This window comes from Muscardinus avellanarius, assembly GCF_963383645.1.
Source record: "Muscardinus avellanarius genome assembly, chromosome: X".
Classification (NCBI taxonomy): Eukaryota; Metazoa; Chordata; class Mammalia; order Rodentia; family Gliridae; genus Muscardinus; species Muscardinus avellanarius.
Genome location: NC_137792.1, coordinates 29,384,676 through 29,403,040, shown reverse-complemented (window position 1 = coordinate 29,403,040; position 18,365 = coordinate 29,384,676).

Below are 18,365 nucleotides of genomic sequence, written 5' to 3'. Positions count from 1 at the left end.
AATCAAAACAGCTGGGGGTGTAGCTCAGAGGTAGAATGTCCCTGGGTTCGATTCCTAGTACTGCAAAAAAGAAAAAAAATTCGTGAAAACTAAGCATGGCTGCACATACCTGTAATCCCAATACTTGGGTGGCTGAGACACGAACATTACAGGTTAAAGAACAGCCTTATCAGACAGTGAGGTTCTCAGCAACTTAGAAAAACCCTGCTACAAAACAAAATATAAAAACTGGGCTGAGGGTTATAGCTCAGAGTTAGAATGCCCTGGGTTCAATCCTCATTACCACAAAATATAAATACATACATACATACATACATACATACCTAGAAGGCAAAACAGTTTTTATTTTAAGATTTGGTATATTATTAGATAAGACCCACAACATAAAATATTTAAAACTTTTTTCACAAAATTGAAGGAATAGTCAGTACAAATGAGAATAGATATTGTCCCAATAATCTAATGCTTTTATAAATTATTAATAATATTTTTGCTCATCAACTGACTTTAAAGGAATTAATAGAGATCTGTAAAACAAAATGGCTCATGAAACATTGAAAAATGTAAATGTTATTTTGCCCACAAGAACCCTTTTCAGGAGGAGAGGGCATTAGTTCAGTGATAGAGTATATGTTTAACATGTTTAAGGCCCTGAATCTAATCCTCAACATAAAACTCTATACCTTTAAAAAGAAAATCTTTGTTCCTTATTTCACAGATGAGAAAACTAAAATCCAGATAAACTTAAGATGCATTTAAGCAGACTAATTAAGCATAACGATTCTTGAAATCATTTCTACAATGCTTATATGAATATGCACATAATTTATTGAAACTGGAGAACATAATGAGCCATGAAATAGCTCATTGCTAGAGAGTAAAATAACATCAGAGTGAGAATTTGAAGAGATGAGCAAAAATGAAGAGAAAGAACCTGTGTTTGACCCCAATACAAAACTCACCATTAGTGGTACTTGTGGTTGACCATGGTTTGGGTTTCAAGGTGTTTAAGATGTGGCTGTGAATGAGACCAAGGACAGAAATATGTTTTTGTTTAATTAAATAATATTAGGATCCCAGGTGTAAAATTTTTTTCTCACTATTTTTTGTTTAATATTTATATATTTTTTAAATAAATTTTTATTGAACATAAATGGTATACATTTAAACTATATTTGGTGCCCTCTCCCCCTGCCCCCTTTTTCCCTTCCCCCTCCCACCAATGGTTGTCCAGGTTAACCATATCATATTCATAATTTTACACATATTCAGATGTAGACCCTCATTAATCAAGATCAGCCTTCCTCCTCTCCTAACTTTCCATTCAAACTTTGCTGATATTTCCCCTCCATTATCTGGAGTCCCACTGGTATCCTCTGTATTTCCTAGTTTGGGCATATTAGAAGAAACATATATACCTTCTCCTTCTGTGCTTGGCTGATCTCACTTAGCATAATGCTCTCCAGGACTTTCCATCTTCTTGCAAATGATATAATTTTGTTCTTCTTTATGGCTGAATAGAATTTAATCATATAGGGGTAAAGTGAAATTTCCCCTTCATTTTTTCAAGATTTGTGGTGAGAAGCTAACAAAGATTAAGTAGGAGAAAAGGAAATGGGTACCATTTATTAATGTGAGGAAGGGGAGAACCATAACTTGGGGAAAATCAAAGGAGTTTGATTTCCCACCTGCTTAGTATTATTCACAAACTTACATGCCCCTTTATCTACAGGGGAATATATGCACATCAAATAAAATTTGTCTTGTGATTCGTATGAAGTACTCCAGGTAATAGTCACCTTTGGTACTATGTCTGGGTGCAGTGCTATAACTCTAATCTCTTGTGTAAATTTATCTCATAGATATGAGAGATGACTCTTCCTCTGTTCTTTATTAATGTATATACAAGTTTCTTTTTTGTTTTTGCAGTATTAGTGATTGAACCCAGGGCATTCTACCTCTAAACTATATCCTCCACCCTGTTTTTTATTCTTTATTTTCAAACAGGGTCTCACTAAGTTACATAGGACCTCACTAAGTAACTGAGGCTGGCCTAAAACTGCAATCCTCCTGTCTGAGCCTCCCAAGTACTGGGGCAACAAGCATGAGCTGCCATGCCCAACTTTAAATATAAAATTCCTTTACAAAAACATGGCTTTTCAGAGACATTCCTTTAACTACACAGACTTTAGTGTGTTTGAACAACCAATTCAAAATATTTCTTAGAAATATAGTTGGGATGGGATGTGGAGTTTCTCTTATAGTTCACAAATTTATCCTCCCCATTGCAAGTTTGACAAATAAGTCCATTTAAAATATTGAAAGTGATGCCTGCTAATTTTCTTTTCTCCAAGTTGTATGTTAAGTACTACTTTTTTTTCAGATGATGGGTCTAGTCTTATCTTATCTTGAGATCCATATTTTTGCTATTACGAATGTTTACCCACCTTCATAGCAGCACAATTTGTAATAGCCAAAATATGGAACCAACCTAGATCTCCATTAACAGGTGAATGGATTGCAAAAGGGAAATGCACACAATGGAATTTTATTCAATTATAAAGAAGAATAAAATCATAGCATTTGCAAGAAGATGGAAAGATCTGGAAAACAGTATGCTAAGTGAGATTAGTCAAGCACACAAAGAGAAGGGACATATGTTTCCTCTAATATGCCCAAACTAGGGAGTAGTGGGAATATCAGAGGGACTACAGATAATGGAGGGGAAATCTCAGCAAAGCTAGAGTGGAAGGATAGGAGAGGAAGAGACTGAGTCAGTTGATTAATGGAGGAGCTACATCGAATATGTGTAAAAGTATGAATATAGCATGGTTAACCTGGACACTTATTATTAGGAGGGGGAAAGGGGAAGGATGGAAGAGGGCACCAGAACAATCTAAATGTATACCGTTTTCAATATGTTCCACATATAAATAAAATAAAATATGAAAAACCCCAAAAACAAACAATCAAAAAAAGAGATCCATAGCTCTGATGGACCACCCATAAACATTATTGAAATTATGTATATTGCTCTGGTAAGAGCCCAGTTAATACTCATCAACTTTGTCTCTTTGCAAACAAAGCTTTTGTAGTACACTTAAATTTCTGTTCCTAAAAACTTCCACATTAGTTTATCATATTGAGACTCATTATTAATTCATAGCGATTTTGTTTTAAAATATAACAATATGGGGGCTAAATGCTTATGGAAAGTATCTAGCAACAGAATTGATTAGCAAGGTCCAATAGTTTACTCCACTAGTTTTAGCTTAACTTTAGCCAAATCCCTACTGTCCTTCATATGATAAGAGCTGCATTGAATGCTTAAGATTTTCGTTCTTGATACCTCCTGGTTTCTATAGCAGATGGTTCACTTAAAAATATTTATTTGAAAAGGCTGGTAGAGACTTGAAATTTTAAGTATGAGGAAATATAATTGTATTATGTGAATTATTAATATGTTATTAAATTTGTATCCAGAAATATTTTAAAAGACTAATATCCATGGTCTTGGTTTATATGAAACATGAAGGCAATTTCCTTATTGATATCTATGGTCTTGGTTTATATGAAACATTAGGGAAATTTCCTTATTGATATTATTCAACAGTTTAATTGAAAGTCACATAAGCATATTATTTTAAACATCACAGGCCCAACTATAACACTCTAATATTTTAAATGATGAGAATAATACTGATTTAGTTCATTTATCTCTTTTTTATGTTAGTTTGTAGAAAATAAAATGAAATAATCAGCTTTTAAGGGGGAAGGGTTTACTTTTAGCTCATGGTTGCAGAAATTTCAGTTTTGCCTTGAGCTTGTACTGAGCCAATATGTCACAGGGAAAGTACATAACAGATAAAGGCTTCTCACCTCAAGGTGGCTATCAGTAAAAGGAGTCAGACAGGAAAGAGCCAGGCACCCAATATCTTCATCAAGGGCATGTGCTCAATCTTCTAACATTCTCCCAATATACCCTATATTCTCAAAGTTCCACTATCTCCCAGTCATGTTGCAGACTGGGAGCTAACATTTAACCAATAGGCATTATGGGACATATATGCAAACTATACCATTCTCCTTTTAATATTACTGGAATATTTTATGACTATCTCTATGCCCTCAGTGACCCAAAATTTCTCAGTGATCTAATAGAATATTTATTTCAGAAAAAAAATTTAACTTTGCCACTCCCAATATTAATATAGTTTTCTTAACATAAAACTATGGTAATAATATATTTCTGTATAGATTAGAAAATATTTTTCTGAAATTATTTCTTACAATGTATACATACATAAGCCTGACATGGTGGCACACACCTGTAATCCCAGCACCTGGGAGGGTGAGACAGGAGGATCACAGATAGGGCTGGAAGTAAAGGTCAGAGTTCGAAGGCTCCTGGGTCCATCCCCAGAACTACACAAAGAAGACTATATATATATATATATATATATATATATATATGTGTGTGTGTGTGTGTGTGTGTGTGTGTGTGTGTGTGTGTGTGTTAGGAAACAAAATTCTAGTTACATTGAGCTAAAATTAATTTATTGGAGGAATATCCACAAGCTCACAGTCAACCTGAAAGCTGGCAATCCCATTAGGGAAAATGAAATTTCTTTAAGTGATTCATAAATAATGTCACACAACTGAAAAAACTTTTAAAAAATATAGTATAACATGTTCAAACAACTGTTCTTGAAGTAAACAAGTAATATATGCCTTCTTATTAGTATTTCTCTTGGATTGTGACGATATTATCTAAAGTTTGGCCGTATGATTACACAAATTTCATTTTTTTCCCATTATTTTCTAGTCAAAAGCTACTTATTTAAGGTGACTGCAAAAATATCTGTTTTTTCAAGTTGAAAAAATCTTTTGAAGCCATAGTGGATATATTAATGCTTTTAATTCACCAATTTTCAAAGCATTATGACTTTATCCCTCTATTCCACCTTATCATCTCATACCACAGAGAATCTTAGCTATTTGTTCTTGCTAATGGAACCTAAATTTACTTCAGGTAGCATGTAAAGACATTAAAGTAGTACCATCTTAAAACATTTCTAATTGCTATATTATTTCAAGCTAAACTCACTTGAGAACCAGTAACTACAAGGAACGCCATTTGGTCTGAATTTCCCTACATAAACACTGTTTTCAGGAGGGAAGTCTTTTACATATATAAAAATACATATTTTTATGTATTTTTGAAATACATAAAAATACATATTTCCATAGAGAGGTAATTGTGGATAGTGAAACTTAACACACTCCTTGAAGTAATTCTTACTGTCCATTAGCTTTTACATACTACCTGTGTATCTCTTAGTAATATCTATAAAACTCACTACCCTTGTGAAGATATCTTTTCTGTCTTCTCATTCAGTTGCAAATTAATTTTACATTGTCAAAAAGTATATGTTTGCTGGGCCATGGTGGCACAGGCCTGTAATCCAAGTTTTGGAAGGCTGAGACAGGAAGATCACATGCTCAATGTTATTCTCAGCAACTTAGCAAGAGTCTGTTTCAAAATAAAATATAAAAGAGTGTTGGAGGTGTAACACAGAGGTAGAATTCTTCTAGGTTCAATACAAGTACCACAAAAAGAAAAGAAGAGAAAAGAAAAGGAAGGAAAAGAAAAGAAATATGTGTTGACCATGTTTTTAACTTACTTTCTTCTGGAGAGCTCCATATATACGGAAAAAAAATCAATAAAACTCTTATGCTTTGTCTTATAGGAAAAGTCAGACTTAGAACATGCACATGAGAGCTGAAGAGGTAGCTGAGCAGTAGAATATTTATCCAACAAGCACATGGACCTAGGTTTATTCCCAAGTACCCTAAAAAAAGAATATAAATCTAATAAATGCTTATAAATTCTTTGGCAGTATTTGCTTAGTAGGTTGCCTGGAAATTGGCTTCACATCTTTATACCCAGTCTCAAATTTATGAAATATGCACAATTCTCTTTGCATAGCACACAACTTTTGTCACAGAAACTTATCTTTCTTATTCTGCCATTTTTGCATATTTATGTGTGCTGCTACCTTTTATGTTTTCATCCTTCTCTCCTGGGTTGGTTGTTACAATAGTGGAAATGAGACTAATGTTGAGGCAATATGCATTTTTCTTGGTATTTTCAATATTATATACAAAAAATGGGCATTTGTTTTCCTGTGGCCATTCATATATTTTGGAGCTGTTCACCTCTATAAGTACACACCATGAAGGAATCTGAGACGATTTTAGAAAGAAGAAAACTGAAAAAAGAATTAGTGAGTGAAGGGGAGTAGATAAAGAGAACAGATATCTGTGAAAAAAATGTATGATATAGTGCTCTACTGGCCTTTGGTTATCTGATCCCAGGTGTTCTTGTGGCTCAAATGTCACACTTTTCTTCTCTCAGTATAGTTATTTATTCCTTTCCTCTATTAGAAGGAGTCAGTGGGTTCCCCTATCAAATTTTCTATGGTTCCAGAGAGGTTCATAAAATCATCCACCAAACCTTTCTAAATGTCTCTGGAAAAGTCACTGGAGTTGTGAAGATGTGTCTTGTCTTCAGGAGAAAATTTTAAGTTTCAGAAAACATATATCTTCTCTCTTTCATGATCCCTGCTGAGGTAAACTACTAATTTTATCTTTATTGACTCTAATAATAAATTTGTGATAGTGTTTTATTGTGTGTGTTTGTGTGTGTGTGCAGAAGTGCACACAAACATGAATGTTATAATCTACAAAATGAAGCAAGGCTGCTGCTACTTCTTTTGTTGTTGTTGTTTTTGGTTTTTTTTTGTTGTTGTGGTACTGGGAATGGAAAAAAGGGGCATTCTGAATGCAAGCTACACCCAAGTCTGAATTTTTATTCTTTATTTTGAAACAGGGTCTAAGTTGTTGAGGGCCTCACTAAGTAGCTGAAGCTGGCTGCAAACCTGCAATCTCCTTGTCTCAGCCTCCCAGGTATTTGGATTACAAGCATGTGCCACCATGCTTGCTGGACTTTTAAAACTCATATAACTATTTTGAAGTATCTATATAACTTGAGTAAAACCAGTGTTCAGAGGATGAAAAAAGGTAATAAGTAGAAAAGTGACAACATTTCCATATAGATCTTCAAGTGAGAGGGTATAATACTTGTTTTAAATTATAATTCTACCTGTGCCTGTGTGTTGCAGTATTGAATCTTCTTTGCTCTCTTCAAGGAGCCTCAAAGGTTTTGGTCTAATTTCCAAGTCTTTGATCCATCTTGAGTTGACTCTTGGGCAGGGTGAGAAAGTGTGTTTTGTTTCCATTTTTCTGCATATGGTTAACTAATTTTGCCAACACCATTTGTTGAACAGACTATCTTTTTTTCCAGTGTATGCTTTTGGCCCCTTTGTCAAAAATTAATTGGCTGTAAGTGTGCGGATTTGTCTCTGAGTCTTCTCTTCTGCTCTATTGGTCTTTATATCTATTTTTGTGACAGTCCAATTCTGTTTTTATTATTATGGCTTTGTAGTATATTTAAGGTCAGGTATTGTGATTCCTTCTGGATAACTTTTGTTGTTGAGAACTGCTTTGGCTATTCAAGGAATTGTATTGTTCCAAATGAATTTAAGGACTGATTTTTCTATGTCTGTGAGGAATGACCTTGTTAATTTAATGGGTATTGTGTTGAATCTGTAGATCACTTTTGGAAGTATGGCCATTTTCATGATACTTATTCTGCCATTCCATGAATATGGAAGATCTTTCCATCTTTTAAGTCTTCGTCAATTTCTTTTTTCAATGTTTTATAATTTTTGTAGAGGTCTTTTACCTTCTTTTTTTAAGTTTATTCCTAAGTATTTTATTTTTTGAGAGATATACTAAGTGGAAGTTTTTTCTGAATTTCTTTTTCAGTGGATTTATGGTAAGTATACAGAAAAGCTTCTGATTTTTTAAGATTTATTTTGTATTCTCTCTGTTACTGCTGAATTTATTGATCAGTTCTATAAGCCTTTTGGTTGAATTTGTTGGGTTTTCTAAATATAGTATCATGCCATCTGCAAATAGTGAAAGTTTGAGTTCCACTTTTCCTATTTGTACTCCTTTGATTTCCTCTTCTTGCCTTATTGCTTTGGCTAGAGTATCAACTACTATATTCAAAAAGCAGTGGTAATAATGGATATTCTTGCCTTATTTCTGTTTTTTAGGGGAAATTCTCACAGTTTTTTCTCATATTAGATTTGGGCTGTGGGCCTATTTTAGATTGTCTTTATGATGTTGCAGTATGTTCCTTCTATTCTAGTTCTCTTTAGTGCTTTTAGCATACATGGATGTTAGATTTTGTCAAATGCTTTTTCAACATGTATTTCAATTATCATGTGATTTTCCTCTTTGGTTTTGTTTATGTAATGAATTACATAGATTAATTTTTCTATGCTGAACCAGCCTTGCATTCCTGAGATGAACTTTACTTGTTCATGGTGTATGACTTTCTTGATGTGGTCTTGAATGCATGTTGCTCACTAGATCCCCCAAAATCAAGAAACTAAAAGGCTGATCAATACATAGGATAGCATTAAACCAAAGAGCTTCTGTACAGCAAAGGAAACTATCAAGAACCTTAGCAGAAAGCTGGGTGTGGTGGCACACACTTGTAATCCCAGCATTTGGGAGCTGAGACAGAAGGATCACAGATTTGAAGCCAGCCTCTGCTACTTAGTGAGGTCCTCTGCAACTTAGTGAGACTCTGTTTCCAAATAAAATATAAACTAGCTCTGCAAATGTAGCCCAGAGGTAGAAGGCCCCCGGATTTCATCACCAGTACCAATAATAAATAAACATACAAATAAATAAATAAATAAATACCTTAACAGAGAGTCTACAGAATGAAAGAAAGTTTTTGCCACCTACTTCCCTACTAGAAGTCTAATATCTAAAATATACAAATAAAAAACTCAGCACTAAGAAAACAAATAACCTAATAAAAATGGGCAATTAAACTAAATAAACACTTCATGAAAGAAGAAATTCAAATGGCCATTAAATGTATAAAAAATGTTCAAGATCATTAGCAATCAGAGAGATGTAAATGAAAACTTCCCTGAGATTTCACCTAACTCCAACTAGAATGGCAATCATTCAAAACACAAACAAAAACAAATGCTAGTGATGATGTAGAGAGTGGTAACTCTAATACATTGTTGATGGTATTGCAAATTAGTGCAACCACTTTGGTAAACAGTATAGAGGTTCCTCAGAAGAATGAGAATAAACTTAACATATAATCCAGCAATACCACTTCTGGTTATCTACCCAAAAGAAAGGAAACAAAACTACCAAACTAATGCATGCACATTTATGTTCATAGCTGCACAATTCACAATTGCCAGACTATGGAACCAGATAAGATAGATGTCCATCAGCAGATGAATGGATTACAGTATGGGATATGTATACAATGGAATTTTACTCAGCTATAGAGAAAAAAAAAACATTATGTCATTTACAAGGGAAATGGATAGAACTAGAGAATATTATGCTAAATGAGATTAGTCAGTCACAACAAATAAGACATTGGATTATCTCCCTAATATGTGTAAGCTAGCAAGAAAAAGGGTCATAGGAGGAATTGTAGATGAGGAAGGAGATACTATAGTTGAGCAGATAAGGTCACCTAACTGAGGGAGATGGAAGGGGGAGAGGAAAATTTTCTAATGTACATGATATACATTAACAAACATATCAAAGTCAATGACTAAGCCAAATATGAGAAGGAGGGAGGGGGGAGGGAATGGGGTGAAATTTGAATAAGAGCTAACTGAGTTATGTGTGCATGTATGCCTCTACCATCTTGTACTCAAGATGTATGACTACAATGTTCCAATAAATAATTTAAGCCCCCACTCGGAAGAGCCCAGAGGCCGGGCCCCAAGGCCCCGACCTCAGGCGGGTGGGCGGGTGCAGGTGGGGCACCTTTAGGAGACCCTTCTCCCACCTGGAAAGAAAAAAATTTTCATTGCTACCGAGTGCCTGATCCCACATTCTCCCCAAAGCACACATACTTTCTTCTCTTATTTAAAAAAAAGGGGGGGGAGAAAAAAGAAAAATATTCAAAAGGGGTTAAGATGGCCACTGCGGCAGCTAGAATATTGGAGATGCAGACAAAACATATCCATCTGAACTGGAACTTTTGGGAAAACTCCCCACGAAGGAGAACTGCTGCTTCTCTACATCGTTAGGAATCCTGGACATCACCTATAAGGAGAGAGTCTAGTGGAGACGGAGGAAGGTGGTAGTGGTAGCAGTGGCCAAGAAGGTGGTGGAGACTTGGATTTGGGAGAGACAGACATCTGATCCAACCCACCCTGATCCTCTGAAAAATTACCCCAAAGGTCGAATGCTATGGTCACGCATGCTTAGGAACACTGGACATTATGTGGTATGGGAAAAGAGCTTGGGAAAGATTTGAAATGGTGGAGGCAGTCGCATTGGCAGCAGCAAGTACTCAGGGGAGGCAGAGATCTGACGTAATACACCTGGAACTTTTGAAGAAATTACCTCAGAGGCAGAATACTACCACCATGCACCCTCGGAAACGTAGGACAACCTGCTGGGTGAAGTGGGTGCTCAGATCAGAGCCTGCCGAGGGGTGAGGCCAGTGCTGGGGCCAGTGAGTCCGGGATCGGAGCCTGCCATGAGGCAAGGCTGGTGCTGGGGCCTCTGAGCCCGGGATTGGAGCCTGCTGAGGAGTTAGATCAGGGCCGGAGCCAACAAGACCAGGATCGGAGCCTACTGTGAGGCAAGGCCGGTGCTGGGGCCTCCTAGGTCGGGATTGGAGCCAGCTGATGTGTTAGGCCAGTGTCAGAGCCAGCGAGGCCAGGATCGGAGCCTGATGCGAGGCAAGGCCAGTGCTGAGACCTCAGAGGCCTGGATAGCAGCCTGCCAAGGGTTTAGGCTGGTGCCAGAGCCAGCGAGGCCGGGATCAGAGCCTGCTTTGAGGTATGGCTAGTGCTGGGGCCTCTGAAGCCGGGATTGGAGCCTGCTGAGGGATGAGGTCAGTGCCGGGGCCAACAAGGCCGGGATAGGAGCCTGCCGTGAGGCAAGGTCGCGACTGAGGCCTCCGAGGCAGGGATCAGCACCACCTGAGGGGTTAGGTTGTTGCCAGGGCAAGTGATGCTGGGATCGGAGCCTGCTGTGAGGCAAGGCCGCTACTGAGGCATCCAAGGCCGGGATTGGAGCCTGCTTAGGGGTAAGGCCGGTGCCAGGGGCAGCGAGGTCAGGATCGGAAACTGCTGTGAGGCAAGGATGGAGGTGTGACTTGCGAGACCAGGATAGGCACCTGCTGAAGGGGTCAGTGCCAGGGTCAGCAAGGCCGGGTTCAGAGTCTGTCATGAGGCTAGGCCAGTGCTGGGGCCTCTGAGTCCAGGAGAGGAGCCAGCCAAGGGTTTAGTTCGGTGCGGGGGCCAGCAAGACCAGGATCGGGGCCTCCCATGAGGCAAGGCCAGTACTGGAGCCAGCAAGGGCAGGATCACAGTCCTCCGGGTGGCCAGGCCACTACTGAGGCTGTCAAGAGTGGGATCAGAACTTGCAATGCGGCATGCACAGAGGGAAATAGCACAGAAAAAAAAATTCAGATACTTCCCCTAATTAGCAAGAACTAAGAGGAAAGGGGTAAAAGGAGGAGGTCGAGTAGTAGAAAGGGCCCTATTGAGAAGCAATTAAGGTGACCAATCAGAGGGGAGGGAATGGGGGAGGATGGAATCTCTTTAAAACTCATGAGATCCATAAACAATTATATCAAAGATAATCACCAATTAAGCATGGGATCGAGGGAGAGGGAGGGAATGGAATGGGGATTGGATGAGGGCTTATTGGATGATATGTACTTGTATATCCTCTCAAGTCTTGTATTCCAAAGTGATATATGATTACAATAAATAAATAAATAAATAAATAAATAAATAAAAGAAATATGGTAGAAAAGAAACAGGTAAAAAATTAAAAAAAAATTAAAAAATAAATTAAGCCAGGCACTGTGGTGCACGCTTTTAATCCCCGTGCTTGGGAGGCTGAGACAGGAGGATCGCACAGCTTCGAAGCTAGCCTCAGCTACATAGTGAGGCTCTCAGCAACTTAGTGAGACCCTGTTTCTAATAAAATATAAAATAGGTCTGGGTGTATACCCCAGAGGTAGAAAGCCTCTGGGATTCACCCCCAGTGCCACAAAAAAATAAAAATTAAAAAATATTGATATTCTATTTGAAATAGTATGACTTTAGTACAAGTTCACAAAATATACAGAATAAAAGGTGAACAATTTTTGACTATTATTTTATGATGATTTCTTCTATAAATGACACTGAATTGACTACATGTGAACTTAGATTCATTCTTACCATTCCAAAAACTTGTTACATATAAGGAAAATGATTGATAACCACTCATTGCATCAATAACTGTATAATATTTCTTTAAGACATATTCACTGTTCAAAATATTTTTAATTCTGTATTTTCATGCAGAGACAAATATGTACAAGTAAACAGATAGTAAATAGATAGGATTGATAAGAGATAGACAAAATAGAAGATCTTATCTTAATTGTTTAGGCAAAAGATAACTTTTTGGACTCTATCCCTGCAATTGGATTTATTTCTATTTTCCACAGTTTTTTACAGTTCCTCCCCAACTCAAGGCTTTGAGATATGTATGAATGTAAATAAAAAGGCTTATAGCTTATTTTGGTGGTTTCTGGCTTTTTCAAGGAGCAACATGCTTATTAGTGTGTCCTTAACCTACATTTCTTCTAATCTGGCATTAGCAACCCACCTTATTTCCACCTGTTCATTTTGTTTCATGTTAGATGCTAGTGGACTAGGCAAAAGTGGCAAGGTATGAGACATGATTTATGTAGAGTAACCTGTGGATGACAGTAGCAGAGGAATGATAATAGCATTTCTAATTTACAGTTACCTTTCTGGTTCCTCTGAGTTCTGAACTATTGGCATTGGTTTTTCAATTCAGAATCATTATTGAGACAGATTATAGTTATTACTTCCTCTGAATTGCATTGTATTTTAAAATATAATTTTACACATTTTGTTCATTAACTTGTTAATATTTTAAAATTGAATAAAATTAAAATAAATGATGTCTATAAGTACATATGTTTCTAAAATTAATATTATTGTATATTTTGCATTTCAGGACTAATCCTTTTATAATGAACTCATGATTACCTTCTGAGGGATAATATGGTGAAAAATAATTCCTGCTATTACATATTGAATTGTTATTGACTCAGCTAAGCTCTTTATAGGAAAAATCATAATCTTTATGTACTCTGACCTAGTGAGAGTTGAAAGTGATGAATTATCAGCGTAAAAATTTAGTGAATGAAATTGTTCCTATTAGGAAAAGGTGTGAGATGGCAACTAAGTAACAAAGTTAACATACTGTCTTTCTCTTTTCAGAAGTTTCTGTCCTTATATAATGCTTTTAAGCAGGAGAATGTATTTTAAAACCTTTCTGAGTCAGATTTTCATGTGATTTTATTATTATTTATTTAGAAGTTATGAAAGAAAAAAGGAGAGATAAGATCCACATACCTGTAAATGATATAATAATATTAGATCACTGATTTTTTTTTTTGCAATACTAGGGGTGAAAATCAGGGGCATTCTACCTCCAAGGGACATCCCTAGCCTTATTTTCTTTATTATTTTTTTATTTTGAAATAGTGTCTCACTGAATTGCAAAGGACCTCACTAAGAAGCTGAGGCTGTCGGTTGCCTGTCTCAGCCTCTCCAATGCTGGGATTACAAGTGTGCGTCACCACGCCTGGCTAGAACACTGATTTTTAAATAAATGTATTTAGAAGTTTCTTAAACTTAAAAAAAACCTATTATAAATCTTTAATATTTTAATTTTTAATTAGAAATTATTTTTCCAGTGACATTTAAAGTCCGTGTTAAAGTAGCAGTGATTAAACAGTTTTTACATAGCTTTAATTTTGTAATAATAATTCATATAATATTTTTAGTGAGAAAGTGATTAGCTTCTTTCCTGGAAAAGTATTTTGTCTTAATTTAATTAATTAAAGTGAATAGTAAGCAGGCAAATTTAAAAAAAGTCAATTCACGATCGATCAAAGACTTGAAAATTAGACCAGAGACCTTGAGCCTCCTTGAAGAGGGCATAGGTCCAACACTACAACACATACACACAAGTAAAAACTTTCTCAACAAGATCTCAAAGGCACAAGAAACTAAAAGGCAGATCAATATGTGGGATTGGATTAAACTGAAGAGTTTTTAAATAGCAAAGAAAGCTATCAAGAACCTACACAGAGAGCCAACAGAATGGAAAGAAAAAATTTTCACCTACTTTTTCAATAGAAGACTAATATCTAGAATATACAAAGAACTCAAGAATTTCAACACTAAGAAAAAAATGAAACCAAATAACCCAATATAAATGAGCAAGTGAACTAAATAGACACTTTACAAAAGAAGAAATTTAAATCACCAATAAATGTATGAAAAAATGATCAACATCATTAGCAATCAGAGAGAGACAAACTAAAACTACCCTGAGATTTCACCTAACTCCAACTAGAATGGCAATCATTCAAAACACAAACAACAACAAATGTTGTCAAAGATTTGGAGAAGTGGGAACTCTAATACATTGATGGTAGGATTACAAATTAGTGCAATCATTTTGGAAAGCAGTATAGAGGATCCTCAGAAAAATGAGAACAAACTTACCATATGATCCAGCATTACCACTTCTGGGTATCTATTCAAAAGAAAGGAAACTAAACTACCAAACTAATGCATGTGTATCTATGTTCGTAGCTGCACAAATTTACCATTGACAAACTATGGAGCCAGCCAATGTCCATCAACAGATGAATGGATTACAAAGCTATGGGACATGTACACAATAGAATTTTACTCAGCCATAAAGAACAAAATTTTGTCATTTACAGACAAATGGATGAAACTGGTGAACATTATGCTAAGTGAGATTAGTCAGTCACAAAAAAATAAGAAATCAGATGCTCTTCCTAATATGTGGAAGCTAGGGATAAGAAGGGTCATAGGAGAACTCTAGACGAAGGAGGAGATACTATAGATAAGCAAATAAGGTGACATAATTGAGGGAGATGGAAGGAAGGGAGAGAGAAATTTCCTAATGTACATAATGTACATTAACAAACATATTAAAGTCAATCACTATGCCAAACATAGAATGAAGGGGGGAGGAAATGGGGTAGAATTTGGGTAAGGGCTAATTGGGTGATGTGTTCATGTTTGCTTCTAACATCTTGTACTCCATGAAGATGTACAACTACAATGTACCAATAAAAAATTAAAAAAGAAAAATAATACTATAAAATTTAATTTATTCAAATGCAAATAGGAGTATTCACTTTGACTAGAAAAAATAGAATTTAATTAATAATATTAGTTTAATCACAGAATACCTGGAAATAACAATGATCCAGATGTAGATAGAAGTTCACTATCAGAATAAATACTCAACCACATCACATGAGTATTCCAAGGAAAAATACAAATTCTGTCAAGTGTTAGGTCCTCAAGCAAACATTGCTTACTTATGAACTGAAGTATATTTCCCATTTTTGTTTTATTTTTATTTGTAAATTTAATATCATTTTAATAATGCCTTATAATTATACCTAATGAGGGATTGTTATATATTTGTACATGTACATAGCCTAATTAGGTTAATTTTATTTCCTAGTACATTATCCCTTCTCCCTTCCCCTTGACCCATTGCTGTAATCTACTAGTCTTCTTTTTATTTCCATGAGATTCTTCTTTTTTTTATCTACTATCCACATAGATGAAGAAAAAGCACTTTACTAAATTCACATCATGTTTTCCTATAGAGAAATACAAATGATAAATTACTGATATGCGCATCAGCTCTAATGAATTTTGAAGGACCTATTTGCAGTGCAGAATGTCAATCACCACTGGTTATGTGCTATTTAATTTCACTTATATATTTCAAAAGTCAATGTATTTAAAAGAAGTGTTTAGTACTTGCCTAAAGATAGTGGAGTTGCAAAGAGAAGTGTAATCCAGGTGTAGTTATAAAAGAGCAACATCACATATAGGAATACACATAAATGCAAGTAATTGAGAAATGTGAATTAAAAAATGGGTGATTTATATCAATGTCAATATGATGGTTGTGAGATTACATTATAGTTTTGTAAGATATGACTATTTGGGTATAGATAACTATAAAAGGCAGAAACAATCTCTCTGCATCTACTTTTATAACTATATATAAATAAAAATATCTTAAAACAGTGTAATTAAAATTATAGTTTTTACTAAAATTATATATTGAATAAATGAGAAAAAAGAAGATATTGCATATTATCTTTTATCATTTCTCATGATAAAAATCTTAAGGTAATCTCTAAGAATGATGAGATTAAGGATCATATGTTGAGAATGTGAACTTAATTTGGGATATGGAGGTCAATAAACAAAACCAGGCAAAAAATAGTTTTCAAAAGGAGACTAGGCAAAAATTATATAGATAATATGCTTTCAATGATATAAAGTATACTCATGTGTTTATATTTGTCTTTGAATACTTAATATGCATGAGCAAACAGTTAAACAAACAAATACATAATCCTCCAAGACAACAGAACAACTTCTAGAACAACAGGTTAATTCATTAACAGAAAAAATATTAGTAACAAAGGTTGATTAAGTCTAAATACTAAATATATAGTCTCATTCAAGTAGTGTTAAGAAGTAATACACTGAATATCACACAAAAGTAGTAATAATCAATGTTTTAAAGTACATAAGCAATATTTTTCTCTAGAGAATAAATTTTAGAAATACAGGAATGCTTAAATTACTAATAGATTATATAAGGAGATTGGATAGGGTGATACTTTAAAAAGTTATGTGATTATATAAAATTATATTACATACATAAGTTTACTACAGTCCTTTCAGATTAGGGATAAAGCAATGTACTATTTTAAATATAATTATTTAAATTCTATGTCCATTATGCAAAGAGATACAAATTAAAAAATGTAATTATGGACAATCCTTTCACCTGTCTTCAATTTCTGGTATGCCATTTAGAATTTATTTTACTTATATTACTAAATGCTTATTTTTTACACCATTCACAAATCACAGTTATTTCCTTTTCTTGAAAGTTACCTTGATTCAAATGAACTTGACTGTTTCATTCCCTAAAATATCTCAGAACAATATTTACTAAACAGTTTCTTGTATCATTTCTGTAGGATAAATGTTTCCTCTCCCAGGTAGAAAATAATAAATGTAAAATTTTTATTTGCTATCGTTTCTGCAAAAATCTTTCATTATTTTCAAATATAGTTGATATTCAAATTTTTCTGAAAAGATAACTTGTGAAACTCAATATTTCTCTTTGTTCATATTTTAAAATAATATAATCTTTTCTAATCATTTAAATTTTTGTTTTTCATAATTGCATTGTCTTTTGAATGTCCTTCATTTTAAAATCTTATGCAGATTTAAATATATATGTTATGCCCTTTTACAAAAGATTGTGGGAAATTGAAGCAATTTAGGTAAACAGGCAAAAATTCTTTTGTTCAGAATGTGAAGTCATTATGTGCGTTAAACTAAAGTATAACAGGAGAAAAATGTTGAGTACATTATAAAACATTTTTTTTCTCTTTGAACTTGAAATAGTCAATGAAAGTTTCTGAGTCACCTTGAACAGTCATTATTGTGTTTCAGAAAAATAATTATTTATAAACATAAGGTGAATTTACAAATCTCTCTCTCATTTCTCTCTCTCTCTCTCTCTCTCTCTCTCTCTCTCTCTCTCTCTCTCTCTCTCTCTCTCTTTCTCTCTCTCTCTCCTGGAGATTGAATTTAAGAGCATTCTGATGTACACCTAAGGCATCTATGTTATTTTTATTTTTTATTTTAATTTATTTTTTATTTTTATATAGAACATATTGAAAAAAGCATACATTCAGACTGTGCTTGGTGCCCTCTTCTCTTCCCACTTCCACTTTCCCCCTCCCAACAATGAGTGTCCAGGTTAACAATGCTATATTCCTACTTTTACACATATTTGGATGTAGCTTCTCTATTAATCAACCTCTGCCTTCTACCTCTCCTATCCTTCCATTCTAGCATTGCTGAGGCTTCCTCTCCAATGTCTGGAGTCCCTCTGGTATATCTAAAAGTCCCTAGTTTGGGCATATTAGAGAAAACATGTTCCTTCACTTTCTGTTCTTGGCTGATCTCACTTAGTAATATAATGTTCTCCAGGTCCTTTCATTTTCTTGTGAATGACCTGATTTTGATCTTCTTTAT